Source organism: Scyliorhinus torazame, chromosome 18, assembly GCF_047496885.1.
Source record: "Scyliorhinus torazame isolate Kashiwa2021f chromosome 18, sScyTor2.1, whole genome shotgun sequence".
NCBI lineage: Eukaryota > Metazoa > Chordata > Chondrichthyes > Carcharhiniformes > Scyliorhinidae > Scyliorhinus > Scyliorhinus torazame.
Window position 1 is genome coordinate 125,074,229 of NC_092724.1, and position 16,237 is coordinate 125,090,465.

General features: G+C 43.1%; 1 protein-coding gene across 6 annotated transcripts in view; it reads left to right on the forward strand.

The window, feature by feature from the left end:
* The window catches only part of LOC140395489 (septin-9-like), a 397,275-nt gene that overhangs the window by 265,875 nt on the left and 115,163 nt on the right, over positions 1 to 16,237 (forward strand). The window contains exon 1 of one of the 6 annotated variants that reach the window (XM_072483294.1): positions 4,158 to 4,299. The exons of the other annotated variants lie outside the window; for them this stretch is intronic. The gene's annotated coding sequence lies outside the window, so the exon portion shown is untranslated. Of the gene's footprint in view, positions 1 to 4,157; positions 4,300 to 16,237 lie in introns of those variants that run through there. 6 annotated transcript variants of the gene reach the window in all.

Sequence of the window (16,237 nt, forward strand, 5' to 3'; positions counted from 1 at the left end):
TATTCAGCCTGGAGCCCAGTTACCAGTGGCGTACCGCAGGGATCCATTCTGGGTCCTCGATTGTTTGGGATTTTCATTAATGACTTGGATGAGGGAGTTGAAGGGTGGGTCAGTAAATTTGCAGACAATACGAAGATTGGTGGAGTTGTGGATAGTGAGGAGGGCTGTTGTCGGCTGCAAAAAGACATAGATAGGATGCAGAGCTGGGCTGAGAAGTGGCAGATGGAGTTTAACCCTGAAAAGTGTGAGGTTGTCCATTTTGGAAGGACAAATATGAATGTGGAATACAGGGTTAACGGTAGAGTTCTTGGCAATGTGGAGGAGCAGAGAGATCTTGGGGTCTATGTTCATACATCTTTGAAAGTTGCCACTCAAGTGGATAGAGCTGTGAAGAAGGCCTATGGTGTGCTCGCGTTCATTAACAGAGGGATTGAATTTAAGAGACGTGAGGTGATGATGCAGCATACAAAACTTTGGTAAGGCCACATTTGGAGTACTGTGTACAGTTCTGGTCGCCTCATTTTAGGAAGGATGTGGAAGCTTTGGAAAAGGTGCAAAGGAGATTTACCAGGATGTTGCCTGGAATGGAGAGTAGTTCTTACGAGGAAAGGTTGAGGGTGCTAGGCCTTTTCTCAGTAGAACGGAGAAGGATGAGGGGCGACTTGATAGAGGTTTGTAAGATGATCAGGGGAATAGATAGAGTAGACAGTCAGAGACTTTTTCCCTGGGTGGAACAAACTATGACAAGAGGACATAAATTTAAGGTGAATGGTGGAAGATATAGGGGGGATGTCAGAGGTAGGTTCTTTACCCAGAGAGTAGTGGGGGCATGGAGTGCACTGCCTGTGGAAGTAGTTGAGTCGGAAACATTAGGGACCTTCAAGCAGCTATTGGATAGGTACATGGATTATGGTAGAATGATATAGTGTAGATTAATTTGTTCTTAAGGGCAGCACGGTAGCATTGTGGGTGGCACAATTGCTTCACCGCTCCAGGGTCCCAGGTTCGATTCCGGCTTGGGTCACTGTCTGTGCGGAGTCTGCACGTCCTCCCCGTGTGTGCGTGGGTTTCTTCCGGGTGCTCCGGTTTCCTCCCACAGTACAAAGATGTGCAGGTTAGGTGAATTGCCCTTAGTGTCCAAAATTGCCCTTGGTGTTGGGTGGGGTTGCTGGGTTGTGGGGATAAGGTGGAGATGTTGACCTTGGGTAGGGTGCTCTTTCCAGGAGCCAGTGCAGACTCGACGGGCCGAATGGCCTCCTTCTGCACTGTAGATTCTATGATAATCTATGATTAATCTGGGACAAAGGTTCGGCAAAACATCGTGGGCCGAAGGGCCTGTTCTGTGCTGTATTTTTCTATGTTCAATGTTCTAAGCTTGGACCAAAGATCAGGCGTAGGCCAGTGTTCCCCCGAATTCACTTAGCTGTGCTGGCCTGCGTGTTTGTGTGCTGCGCGCTCCCTTTAAGACTGCGGGCATCTTAAAGGGATACTTAGTTGTCTGTGGCCTGTCATTGTTCCCTGCACAATAAGCTCTGCATTGCTGTGCAGCCATTCAGCTGAGAGGGAGCATTGCCTCCAATTTGGGCAGCCCGTCAAGTTTGCTTCACATCACTTGAGATGTGATGGGCAGATTTGTATCGAGAGTTCTAAACCGTTCTGTTCGTTTTCAATTATGTGAGTACGGTGAATCGTAACTCATTTTGTCTTTTCTAATATTTTCAACCTCACTGGTGCCCCGTGGCCTTGGCCTTCAGCCAGGTTTCTCAGTAAGGAAGGGGATGCGAGGAGGAAGGGTGAACCTCCTAGCACAACATTGGGAGAGGTTAACCAACACATTAGGCATGGCACAGAGAGCAAGTATATAATTAACCACAACTATAGAAACTTATCCAACTGTCCTTGAGAGATTTTAGATTCTGTTCTCTGTAAGCAGTGATAATGTATTGGTGGCCAGAAAATATTTGTATTTCTTCAGGGTGCTTCTTAAGTTTAATGCAGTAGACCTTTTCCGATGTTTTAACTTAACTTAAAACCAGTCAACCATCTGCTGCTAAGGTGACTTGTTTAGTTCCAATGATATCTCGGTCATAAAAACTGGAAAGCAAGTTAAATATATATAATGTTATATCAGAGTGGTCAATTAACCAATTAAAGCTTCAATTCCGACTTCAGCATTGGGGTACATTAACTTTTTCCCAATATGACTATCTGTATGACACTACATTTAGCTCATGGAGCAACAAAAAGGAAACAATTCGGCCCATTGAGCCTATTTTAACTCTCCATAGAGCAATCTAGTCATTCTCATCAATATTCAGTGAATTATTTAATTTAATTATTTCAAGGCAAGAATAAACAAGGATATTAGTGTTTGATGAAATGAAAATCTCCCTTGTAGCATTACAAAAATCGTTAGTGGAAAGTGCCTCAGTCATTTTGGAACAGACATCATCTCAGAAGATCCAGTGAATGTCCAAATGTTTATGGAGCTCTCAGTTTCCAAGTCGACGTCATAGCAAATTGATTATTACCAGATGAACTTACAGCCCACAGATAAGATATTCTATTTCCTTTCTCTGCTGCAAGACTTATGTTCATCTACAATTGACTTCTTCAGATATTATGATCTGTGCAAAATTGCCATGCAGTGTTCTTACTGAGAAGAAAGTTTAATATTTCCGTTCTTTGTCAGTTTACCAACAGCAAGATTACAGCACCAAAAATCAGATTTTTTATCACTGACTAGTAAACATCTGAAACATCTAACTGGTTCTTACATCGTCTGTGTAAATAGCCTTGCTTATTTGGTGATATTGTGTGTTTTAATAAACTTTTGCTGAACCTTTTCCTTCATTAAGCGTTTGAGAATCTTTGACTCCGCATGAGATGATGGATCACATCTGTCTTACTGCCCTCTTTTCACAGATAAACTCTGGGTTTGATTGTCACTTGAAGTGGCCTTGACTATTCTACTCTGCACCAAGCTAAGCAGAGCTGGGCTGTCGTTTGCTTTTTCTGCTTCAGTGTGACATTTTTGGAAGCTGTATGGTCTTTGATAACAAATAGAGCCATGTGAGATCCTTTAATTGTGGATACCTTTCTTTTTGTTATTTTCTGTAACTGAGTAGTTTTCTCCAACAAATGACCTTGTCTGCACACGTCACTTCTTCGTTGACTACAGATTGCTGCATGTTTCCTGTTCCTTCATCGGAGGTCAGTCATCCAGTCCTTTAAGTCTATCATCTAGAATCCTCCCCCAAAGTATTTAATCTTTGTATCTCTCTCTCTGCCTCCAAAATAATCCTGAAGCCCCTGCTCATTGTTTTGTATGTTTACACAGAAGTAACCCCTTCCAAATCCATCAGTCCAAAAGCAGGCATCCTGCCCTTGGGTCAACTGATGCTGATAAGGTTTTGCATTCTTGCTATTGTTAAGTAATACCTTGATTCTGATGGAAGTGAATTTTAGTGCTGCAGATTATGTCCCAATTCCCCATCTTGAATTATGTTATATGAACTGATGCTTAAGTCATGACATTTTGGAGATTTGTTCGACCTTTTTCAGCATGAGCATGCACTTACATGTACTGCACTGATTGTCATTCAATTGTACAACTTGTACTGATTTGAACAGACTGTTACTTAGACTAGATTTTTGATATTTGAGATGCACTTGTGTGGAAATTCAAGCCCACAGAGATTTAAACTTGAGGTAAAGATGTAATCAATGATGGAACAATCAATTGTCCAAGATCTTGGCCAGCGATAATGCCTAATGATGCATGTAGACTCAAATTTTTGAATAGAATATTTAGTTTTAAATATCAATTTTAATAAATGTGACTCAAAGCAGCTTTCTGCTAATTTTGCATAATTATTTTCAAGCATTGCACTTTCAATCCTATTTAATTTCCCCCAGCATTCACTGAGACCCACACGATCTGCTCTGGCTGGGTGTGTGGGCAGCAAGTAAATGCTCTTGTGCTTCATTGGTGCTGATCTGTAACTAATCATCAACATGGCCATGTCCCCTCCCCCACCCTCCCACCCAACTCGGCAGAATGAAATGGGGATCTCAAAGAAAACACAGAAAACGGAAAGATAACGTGATAGATTAGCTCTGCAAGATAACATAGCAATGGAAAGTTTGCTCACATTCTGCCTCTGATCTACAATTACTCACAGGCCCTTTCAGTTTTCAGATGCTTCTCGACTACCAAGGAGTGACTTTGGAAAAATTAAAGTGTGCTGCAGGCCCCTTTGGAACATTTGTTGCTCTTTGTGAATTTTTATTTTCTCAGTAAGTAAAATTGTACCCTGATGCATATTAAATGATTAATACCAAGAATAATTGTACCCTGATGTATATTAAATGATTAATGCCAAGAATAGTGATAGTTGACAAACCCTAAAGTGGTCAAATGCACACGATATGGACATATTTTCTGCTTATTTGTGCCTTATATCTTTGATAGGCTGCATTCAAATATGTAACACAAAAGGTTTGCAGGATTTGGGGGCAAAGCTGTGTTAAACACAAGTGAAGTATGCCAAATTTCTGTTGTCTTTGTATGTTCATCAGAGGGCCCCTCTGCTGAGCTTGTCTCTGTCAGAGAGCTAGTTGGAGAGTCTTGTATGCAGGTTTTCTGCAATTGTGTTTGATGTTTTAATTGGTTGAAACTTTAATTTTCATGTTTGAAGGAGTGCACCAGTTGTTTATATTGATTTTCACGCAACATTTTATTAAACACATGTGGTTAGCACTGCTGCCTCACAGCATCAGGGATCCGGGTTCGATTCTGGCCTTCGGTCACTGTGGAGTTTGCATGTTCTCCCTGTGTCTGTGTGCGTTTCCTCGGTGCTCTGGTTTTCTTCCGCAGTCCAAAGGTGTGCAGGTTAGGTGGATTGGCCATGATCAATGACTGGGGTTACGGGGATAGGGCAGTGGAGTGGGCCTAGGTAGAGTGTCTTTCGGATGGTTGATGCAGACTCGATGGGCCGAATGGCCTCCTTCCGTACTGTAGGGATTCAATGGATTCTAATTTATGGATGGTTTATTGTAGACAGGAAGTCACATAGGAGTAAAAGACAAAATTAATATCCAAATATTTTCTGTTCAAAGGCAGGTGTTTAATATTTGAATATATTGAAATAAAAGTTTGGCCAGGTGCATGACTTCTATAACTTTCCCCCTAAACCTAACCCTCCAAACCTTTGTTGAGGACAATTAAGGAATGAGTATATGTACTTGGGGTAAAAATCTACAGCATGGAAAGGTGATAGATAGGTTTATAGTTCCTGTTACCATGTTAATTTAGTCTCAGAATAGCCCAAGACAGGTTAGCTGATGCCGCCAACCATCTGAAAATGATGCCAACAAGAAATTGGATATCTATAATTTCTGTTTCAAATTTAATCTTGATTTCATGACATTTCTATGATAACTACAGATCATTTCTGTGCTCTGACTTGTACTGGAACAGTTGTTAAAGCCCATTGTCTTCTAACCCCTTTGACCTCGAATTTGGGTGCAGCTATTGTCAGTAGTGTAATAATCAGTCCTATCTAAAGCGTATGAATATTTTTTGGTGCTGTGTGCTGTGGAGTTTCAGAATTATAATATTGATTCAATTCCCTACCCTCATTGCAATACAATGTGTCTTTGTTGAAGATAGTCCAACACGTGTTCATAATTAAGTCCAAGTTTGTCCTGAACTCTGATGGTTTTTTCTCACATTGAGCATGTGTGTCACCATGATAATTGCACACACTCTGGAGGTTTACCCTTGGGGGATATCCATTGTGGGGGTAGTTTGCGGTGTGGGGGTGTTGTGGGGCTGGTTTGCGGTGTTGGGGTGTTGGGGTGTATCAGGGAAAACTAACACATAAGTGACTAATTAAATTGGAAAGAGTCCATCCAGGGGCACTTGTAAGTTGGCAGGAGAAGGAACAGATGCCATTAGCTGCAAAGACTTTCCTGATCCATTCTCTTGGGCCAAAAACTATTTCGGTGCAGCAGGGCAAGAACATATGCGCATCCTGGGGACAAATCAAATCATGGACAGAAAGCACCCTGCCAAATAATAATGGTGATATGTGACTTCCACTTGATCTGGGATGTTCTCGGTATCTAGCCAAAGTCTGGCAAAAGAGTGGAAAATGTTATACTGGATTACAGTATTCCTATTTTGAGTGAGTCCTTAATTATTTTGGAATGAAATTTTGCATTTGTTTGGCTTGCATCTATTTGAGTTTTCAAGCACCACATTGGGCTATCACCCTGTGATAGCTATTCCCCAAAAGCCACACTTCGTTCTACACTGTCAGATAGACCAGAAGTATCTTAGGGCAGGTTTATTCTAAGTTTTCATTCAAAAGTAAACACTCAATCTGCCAAATTTAGAACCGTCATTGTTCTGATTGAATAACATCATAGATGGTTGGTTGATTGCACTTTTCAACCAAAGTAAATCGGACGGACTGAATTTCTATATATTAATTTTTAGGCCAAGTGTTTAGTTTGTGCAATTTTCTGACTTATTGGATAAATATTAAGCTAAAATTGGTATCTGTTCTACACTGAGTATTTGCTTTTGAAAGGAACTTCAGATGAGGTTTTTTTTCATTGAATTTCACTGGAAGTTCTAAGCTGTGGTATTTATAACATATGATTAAATAATAATGTGCATTTCTCTGTAGCAATTATTAAAGAGGCAGTGAACTTTTTCATTTGGACAAAAGGTATTTAAAACCTGACTTGTTGCCATGGTTGCTATTTGAATTTCCTCGCAGAAAGATCGGGGGCGATTCTTCGAGCCCTGCGCCAGGCCGGAGAATCGCCGCAACCACGCCACGACGCCAGCACGTGATTCTCCGAGGTGTAGCGAATTGGTGCCATTTGCGCCGGCGCTTTTGGCGCGGCGCAGGCTGCGGGCCGCTGGAATCGACAGAGTCCCACCGGCGCCGTTCACCCCTGGTCGCTGCCGGCGGACTCTGCGGGAAGGGTTGGGGGGCGGCCTGTGTGGGGGGGGGGGTGCCCAGGGGGGCTCCTTCACTGGGGGGGGCCTCCGATGGGGTCTGGCCCGCGATCGGGGCCCACCGATTGGCGGGCCGTCCGCTTCCCCCCCCCCCCCCCCCCCCCCCCCCCCCCGGGCCTACTTTCCTGCGAGGCTGGCCCCTGAACACCGACGCCATGTTGAGTCCGGGGCCGACGCGCGTAAGAAGTCCCCCGCACATGCGCAGGTTGGCGCGGTGCCCATTTAGCGCCGGGAAGGGAGGCTGGAGCGGCGTGAACCGCTCCAGCGCCGTGCTGGCCCGCCTTGGGGGCCAGAATTGGTCGTCCCCGTGCCCGTTTCATGCCGTCATAAAACGCGACGGCGTTCACGACGCCGCAAACACTTGGGCTCCATTTGGGAGAATCGCAACTTATTGAGTTCCTTTAATAATAAATATAGTGTACTGGAATGCTGCATTAAATGCCTTGATACCTCAAATGCATTGAGAGCTGATGCTGGAATTGATATAAGAACATAAAACTTGTAATTAGTGACAGATCAGGAGATACTACAGGAATTCCCTCCGGTTACACCAAGTTGACAAGTGATCTGTACAGGGTCACAAGTGCACTTTCATTACCAAACACATTTTAAGATGATGCTCTGTTGAATGAGTTAATATTCATACATATTAGTGAATTTACTGTCTTCAGGGAGAACGTCCTTGAGAAGCCGATAATTCAGCATTTACGCTGCATATCTTTCTCTTTTCAAATGTTTTGGCTTTCTAGTGAGAGCCGGAGAGACAGATAGCAAGGGAGCTATCTGTTTGCTTTATTCCCCATTGAAAAGTTGAAGATGTCTGGTGGTTTATTTTGAATGGGTCCTTCTCTACAGCCGAGAGTGGAGAGGCATGAATTAGTCATGTGGAGTTACACGAGAGGAGAGGTTTGTGCAAAACAGGCAACTGAGGTAAATATTGAGGGTGTCACCCAAGCAGATGAGAAACGATGCACAGAACTCTGCGAATAATTGAAAATGGTTACTTAACATTATTGGAAACCTAGCGACAGATATAATTGTGAACTAGCAGTTTGAATAGCATTCGTTGGTGTATGCTACTGGTTTACTTCCTCGGCAATAAAACATTCTGAAACTCCTTTATTCTATATGATTTGTCATGAGTTGACAGAGTTGTTTGTGTTTTGGTTGTGTCCCTGAATAAATAAAATTCTTTAGTGAGTAAGTGTTACCTAAAGTCAGTGGAAATGCTGAGAAACAACCATGCCTCAGTTGTTTGAGGTTGGGGATTTCAGTCACCGTTTAGAATTGTTATTTTATCGGTACTTAATTTCACTTCAGAATGCTATTGACATAACCCAGCTCTTGGTAAGTCACATGACCACGATTCAACTCGCTCCCCAGCGTGTGGTTTCACACCAGTCACCTTGTCATTCTGATCATTTGTTTTTCCTGCAAGCAAGTTCAGTTCACTTTTTTGAAGTTCCTGTTTGTTGCTTCAGATGCTGAATATATGCTGTAGTGCTTAACAGTTTTAAAATACATTTTTAAGTGCAATGTACAGAATTGATCTTGCCGATTAGCTGTGGACTGTGATTTGTACGCTTTGCTCTCTCACTGTCATGAAAACCTCACCAGTATATCTTTCACCTCTTTTTTTGTGCAAATGATGTTATCTCTACCATATCATTTTATCAATCTCAACTTAGACATAAATATTTGGGCATTTTACATCCAGCTGATTCAGCTCATCATTTTTTTCAAAATGTTCATATCAGTGACCAAAATCAAGGTCCAAAATCATGGTTGTTTCTAACCATGTTATATCATCCCTCTTTCCTTCATTATTTCTTCATTTTCCACTTGTCTATTTATTCTCGATTATTTAATTATTTTACAGATTGCTGAAAGTCAATTGACCTCCGTTAACAACCCTGCATCCTTACCTCATTTATTTCTATGTGCATCTTCACCTATTGAATAAAATACTTGCAACTTCTTTCCATACCCTCACCGTCAGCTTCCCCGATCAAATCGATAGTACTATCCAATCCAGTCAACAGCATGTCCTGCACCCCCACCCCCCAGATCCACCCGATTATATATTCGTAAAAAGCCTTGAATTTATATAGCACCTCTCATGACCACTCGTAGTACTTTGCAGCCAGTTAAGTACTTTTGAAGTGTAGTCACCATAGAAACGCGGCAAACAATCTGCTCATTGTAAGTTCCAGGCAAGTTGATGAAGAGGAAATATTCCCTTTTTGTGATATTGGTTGAGGGATAAATATTGGCCAGGACAATGGGGCCCTGCCCCTTTTTGAATACTGACTTGGGATCATTTGCACTCAACCGAGGGGTAGACAGGGCTTTGGTTTAATGCCTCACCTGAAAGATCACACTTCCAACGATGCCACACTCACTCCCATACTGGAGGATCAGCCTTGATCTTTGAACCCATGCCTTGGAGAGAGGGTTGAATTCTCAATCTTGTGACCCAGAAGCAAGTGCTACCAACTAAGGCATGGTTGATGCTCTTCTCGATGCCATGAAATTCACAACATTTTAAACAGCAGTTCTTCGTCCCGCCATGACAAACGACACAGGCGCACCAAAATAATATAAAATATATACACCACATTTATTTTATTTTATTTTTAAAAATATATTTTGAGTACCCAATTATTTTTTATTTTCTAATTAAGGGGCAATTGAGCGTGACCAATCCACCTAACCTGCACATCTTTGGGTTGAGGGGGTGTTGCTCTCTTTGGTTGTTTCTAAATATGGTTGCCTTCCTTTATTCTAATTACGTTTGCTTTGGAGTCGCCAGGTATCTTTCGATACCGCCACAAGGTTCAAACCCGAATACTGATCAAAGAGTCGGTACACCAGTTAGTTAGTTCAAAGTCAATAGTATTTATTTACACACACAGCAATATCTACTCATGCACGAAATACTACAGACTAAACTATCACTACTGCTAAAGCCTATACTTAACTTCGGGCGCCCACTCAGTCAGAGGAACAATGGCCGTTGTTCGGTTCTGAGGCTGCTGGGGTCGAAGTGGTACAGGGGAGCAGCAAAGGTCGTCCGTCTGGTAGCGAGCGTTGACCTTGGACTTACTTGCTTCTGGTGTAGCTGGTGGATGGGTCTCTCCGCTTTGAGAGCTGATTCCAAGAGAGCGATTCTCTCTCGGGGCCGCCGCCTTATACCCGAAGGGGCTTCGCGCGCTTTTGGGCGGGCCATGAACTTGGCCCCAATCAATTGGGCCATTTCTTGATCATCCGCATTGATCCTGACCAATAAAGGGGTGGGTGCCCTGATGGCTGGGCGTGTCCTAGGTGGCCGTTAGCCTGCTTTGTTTTCTGCTTTCGGTTTGGGGAACTGGCGCCGCAAGGCCTGGGGCCAGATCGGTTACTTAAGTATCTTCCTTTGTTCCCGGAGATGGGCCCTCCATATGCTAATAGGCCTACAGTTTCAATCTCGACTGGGAGTTGTTTCTCCAATATGCAGACAGGCTCTGTGCCTCCTTGCTTTCTTAACATTGTCCATTTTTCCCTGTAATCTTTGCAAATATCCATTTTGTATTCTGGAAGTGGCCATCCCAGATGGCTACAGGGGGTGAAACCCACGCAGACATGGGGAGAATGTGCAAACTCCACACGGAGAGTGACCCAGGGCTGGGATTCGAACCCGGGTCCTTAGCGCCGCAGTCCCAGTGCTATCCACTGCGCCACATGCTGCCTTTACATCATATTTATACATGGTCTTTCAGATCAAACCGTTTTGTACAATAAGTTACTTTTTTTTGCCACCAGCATATAACTTTGGAGATGCTGAGGCTTTTGCCAATCAGTCAACTTAACTGGAAACCAATGCTTCAGTGACCAGAGCCATACACTGCAAAGCTTTAATAACATGTGCTTGGAAATAATGTTACTGCTATTGTGTCAATAGATTTTTGATGTAACTTGCACAGCGGATTGGCAAGAAATCAGTATCAGACTCCGTTAAGTTTGGATACAAACACTAGCTTTCTCTAGTGTACATAGCAATGTAATTAGCTTTGTCCTGAACATTGTATTATTGATGCATCACAAAATATTCAATTTCTCAGTCAATTTTCAAACATTTTTGATGGATTTTCAGAGTTCACACTGATAGATAGCGAGCACACCCCCGCCAAAAATCACAGACACATCACCCAATATTTACAGTTATGAATCTTAGTAGATAGAAATTGGGGGTCAATGAGTCCACAATCTCTTCACTGTAGTGAGCAGTTATTTGTGTGAGGTTGGTATGTTATCCCTTTTCCTGCTGGCTTAGAGGGCACTTGTACTAGAGCAACTGGGCTAAGCCTATTGAATTCAGCCAGGTTGTGTCTCATCTATATATGGGTGTGGGTGCTTGCCTGCATAGAGCTCACCCCACAGCTGTTTAAACTTCCCTTGTGGGTGGAACTTTCCATTTGCTCTTCACTTGCTACTCTTAAGAAGTGTTGAGGCAACGCAACTTTTAATCAGGTTTGACACTTATGTTGGAGTGATACTCTGCGTGATGTCAAAACTCAAACATGGTGTAAAATTACCTGATCCAATGGACTTCCAACTGTTTCTTTTCAGAAACGTGTTGGGATCTGACTTCAAAACTAAATGGCAATGTTAGTGTTTCTGTGAAGCAGAAGAAGCTTTGCGGCGCTAGTTACAATATAAATATAATTTTAGCACTGTAATGACACATTGGCTGGTAATTTTTTAATGATTGTCAAAGGCTTAATAAATGCAATGTTAATGACATGAGAGTAATTCAGCCTGAAGTAGCAGTTGGAGGACTTGAATCTTCCCGCAGACACACTTCCCAGTGGCCAGCTATAGAATGATGCCGGCAGAACATTGTTCAGCTTCGTGCCTAAGCCCTTGATGTATGTGATGGGCCCATCTGTCTATTGTGGGCGGCATGCTGACACAGTGGTTACCACTGCGATCTCACAGCTCCGGGGACTCTGGTTCGAATCCGACATCGGGTGACTGTCTGTGTGGAGTCTGCACGTTTCTCCCCGTGTGTGTGGGTTTCCTCCGGGTGCTCCACTTTCTTCCCACAGTCCAAAGATGTGCAGGTTCGGTGGATTGGCCATGCTCAATTGCCTGAGTCTGAAGGTTAGGTGCGGTTACAGGGATAGGGCAGGGTGCTGGGTAGGGTGCTCTTTCGGAGGGTTTGTGTAGGCTCAATGGCCGAATGGCTACACTGTGGGGATTCCATGGTTGTAGGGAAGAGTAACCTTGTTGCCTTCCAAATGATTTTCAATCTTCTGAGCACTTTCACCTAATGGAAAACAAGTCTAAATAAGACTCGCTTGCACTCATCAAACACAAGCCTCCTGAGACAGGACCTTCCAAACTCACTGCCATCTACAAGGACAAGGGCAGCCAGCACATTGGAAAATCACCACTTGCAAGTTCCCCTCCAATCCACTCACCATCCTGACTTGGGAATATATTGCTGTTCTTTCACTGTTACTGCGTCAAAATCCTGCAAATCCCCCCCCCCCCCCCCCCCAACAGCACAGTGGTTGTACCTACACGACAGGGACTGCAGCGGTTCAAGGCGGCAACTCAGCACCACCTTCTCAAGGGCAATTAGGGATAGAAAGTAACTGCTGGCCTCGCCAATGATGCATTCATCCGCCGAATGAATTTTTAGAAAGTACCCATGCTGGACCTTAATCCAGCATTCGGAGCTGGTGCTCCAACTTCTGCTAGATTGGGCAATCTGAGATGGTGCCCAAACACAACCTTTCTGACACTTGAGGCAGGTTGCTACTGCCAAACAGAAGTTTGTGCTGGCATAGTCTATGGAGGTTACTTATTTTCAAAAGAAATCCATTCATAACTGACCTTAGTAAATATTCCTTCATGCGAGTAAGGCGAGCAAGTCTGGAGAAAAAAAGGGGTGACTTAATTTTGTTCTTATAACCTTTTGAAAATTAATACCATGTTATTGTATGTCAGCCTCTCCCACCTTCTCTCACTGCTATTGTCAGCTTCTAACAGGAAACCACAGATGGTTTTGACAGCATATTATGAATTCCTATCTGGAATTGTAATTTAAACTCTATTCATTTGGTAAGCAAAATGTATTGTCAACGTGGCCAGGTCTGCCAAGTTTGGCAACAGCTCTTAATTTTTAATTTGGTCCAATACTTTTATAACTTTTTAATTGATTTAATCAGTCCTGCTTTCTGTAACGGGTTGGGCCTTTTGCCATGCATGGAGGTCTAGTCTTCTAAATTCTGCCTTATGAAAGTGCAAGCAGCAGCTGGTAGACTTTCAAGAATCTGTACATGTGGCCCATGTTACTGTATCTCTGATATTCAGACTTGATGTTTGTTTTGGCTTGTGTGAGATCTCCCACACCATTTGGTGGTTACCCTCGCCCTCTGAGTTCACATATATCTGTCACAATTTTGCTTCTCTTCTTATCCAAGGAGCAATGGCTTTTGTTTTTAATCTAGGTTGGGTAAACATTGTTAACTGGAAAATTAAAAAGCTGTGATATTTCCAGTAGGATTTGCTAATCTTCACTAAGTTATGCCATACATTATTGTAATACTTTTGTTTGTTTATGGTTACAAAGCAGGTTTTTGCATCCCATTGCCATTTGTTGAAAGCCCCCCCCCCCCAAATAACAGAAATATCAGCCCGGAGTTGAAAGGATGTGATAGTTTAACTGTGGTGATATACTGAGAAGGAACCGTCATTGTTTCTGTTCAAGGTGCTAGACTGCACTGCAGGGTAGTTCACTTATTGTAGGCAGCTAACCCTGCCAACCATGCGTTTGCCTGCAACAAGCTTTTATTGAGCCTGTGAGCAGGGTGGATATTCCATCTGTTCTCAGGGTAGCAGAGGGATTGCAGTAGGAAGCGTGCAACGTAGGTCATTCGCAGGAAGGCCATAATGAGAGGTAATAAACCATTCCTTTGGCTGATTCTCGGCAGCTTTCTTTTAAACTTGGGGGAGGAGCCCCATTTAAGAGTGTAGTGGCTTCTTTGCGAAATGAGTTATTAGCTGTTTGGAAGTAAACATAAAGGACCTGCCTGTTTTGTGTTGAAAACCGGTGTAAATTTTGCACCTCTGATAGTTTGTTCCCAATGGCTGAGCCCAGGAACAGCAATGATAGATGTACCTTTTGCCAAACAAAGCTTGGCTCCTAGTGTTGCCTTTTTAATACTCTTCAAATGCTCTCGGGAAGAGAAGGGGCAAATTCCCACTTCCTGCTGTAGCCTGCTCCTTTGCATCCTCTGAGATAAGACTGTTGTGAAAAATGAGCTGGTCTACAATGTCTTAGGCAAGTTGACCTCCCACGAGCTGGGAATAGAATGGCAAATGTGCATTTTCCTTCATCAAAGGCATTGGAATCTACATTAATTGATTCACAGCTGCAAAGATGCTCCAATAAAGGACATTGAGAATACTTATGATTTTATCACTCGTAAACTTGATTCATGCAGACACGATGGACAAAATGACCGCCTTCCGCACTGTAATAATTCAGTGATAAAAATAAAAGCATCCAAAATATTCTGTCAATTATTTCATTCCTGTTTCATGTCAATGATGAATCAGCTTTTTCTGTAAGTTATGTTTTTGTTGGCGATATCTGTGGCGTACAGTGCCTTCAGTTACATGTTTAAGATTATGTCTTGTATAATAAAGATAATGCATCCTCTATTTGGTTCACATCTGGAAGCTATATTTGAACATTTGTTATCAAGTCCTGAAGTAGTTTTCCTTCCTTTGTTAATTAAGTGTTGAGACTGTTGAGCACTAATTGGTGCTTTGCAACATCTATAAATATTGTAGATTGGCCTCCCTACCCAAGGGCAGTCAGATGCTATCTTAAATGTAATGACAGCCTCCAATGCACTAATGACCCAATTACTTTTCTCCTGTTGTCGTAAACCCCATGTGCTCTCAGAAATTGTGCTTATTAAGAAAATAATTTGATTTGTAAATTTCATTGCACCACTTGATAAAACCCCATTTTGCATATTGAGTGGGGAGCGTGTTTGAAATGAGGCATTCTGTACAAAATAGCATAATTCAGCTATGTTTCCATTGGTTGCAGCCTGATTGTAGAAATGTAGAATGTTTGCGGCACAGGAAGAGGTTATTCGCTACGTTGTGTCTGCGTTGGCCAAAAGAAGAGTTCTCCAACCTAGTCCTCCAACCTAGTCCTCCAACCTAGTCCCCCAAGCTAGTCCTCCAACCTAGTCCTCCAACCTAATCCCATTGCAGCACTTGGTCCATTGCCCTGAAGGCTACAGAACCAAAAGTGGGAATTCAAGTACTTTTAGATACGATAAGGGGGTGTCTGCCTCTGCTCCCCTTTCAAGCAGTGAGTTCCAGACTCCCAGCACCCACAGTAGCACAGCGGTTAGCATTGTTGCTTCATAGCGCCAGGATCCCAGGTTTTGATTCCCAGCTTGGGTCACTGTCTGTGTGGAGTCTGTACGTTCTCCCCGTGTTGCGTGGGTTCCCTCGGGGTGCTCCAGTTTCCTCCCACAAGTCCCGAAAGACGTGCTTGTTAGGTGAATTGGACATTCTGAATTCTCCCTCCGTGTCCCCGAACAAGCATCGGAGTGTGGTGACTCGGGGATTTTCACAGTAACTTCATTGTTAATGTAAGCCTACTTGTGACACTAATAAAGATTATTATTATAACCTTGTGGATGAAAAGGTTTTTCTTTAAGTGCCCTCTAATCCTTCTGCCAATTACTTTAAATCTATGACCCTCTGCTTATTGATCACTCAGAGAGAAGAATAGATCCTTCCTGTGTGCTCTATCCCAAGCCCTTCTAATTTTATACCCTTTTTTCAGCTGATGTGGTAAATGGGGCAAGCCACTGGAGGTGACATGTTACTCTAGTGAAAGTGGTATGTTTTTCAGCACTGACTTGATGTTAGATTTCTCACTCAAAAGAAGCGGTAAGGAGGATAGAAGTTAGTCTTCTCACCACCGTACAGTGGTCCTCGAAGACACCAGGGCTCTGAGTGTACCAGGATGTAGCTGTCATGCACGCTCCCTGGGAAGCTTGCACACACGTGCATGATCCAGAGGTGGTGGTGGTGGTTGCACACAGGTTGAACATTCGGGGAGTGGAACCTCTTCCTGTTAATGAAGGGCACTCCCTGCTACCCCAGTGCACGCTAGGCGAC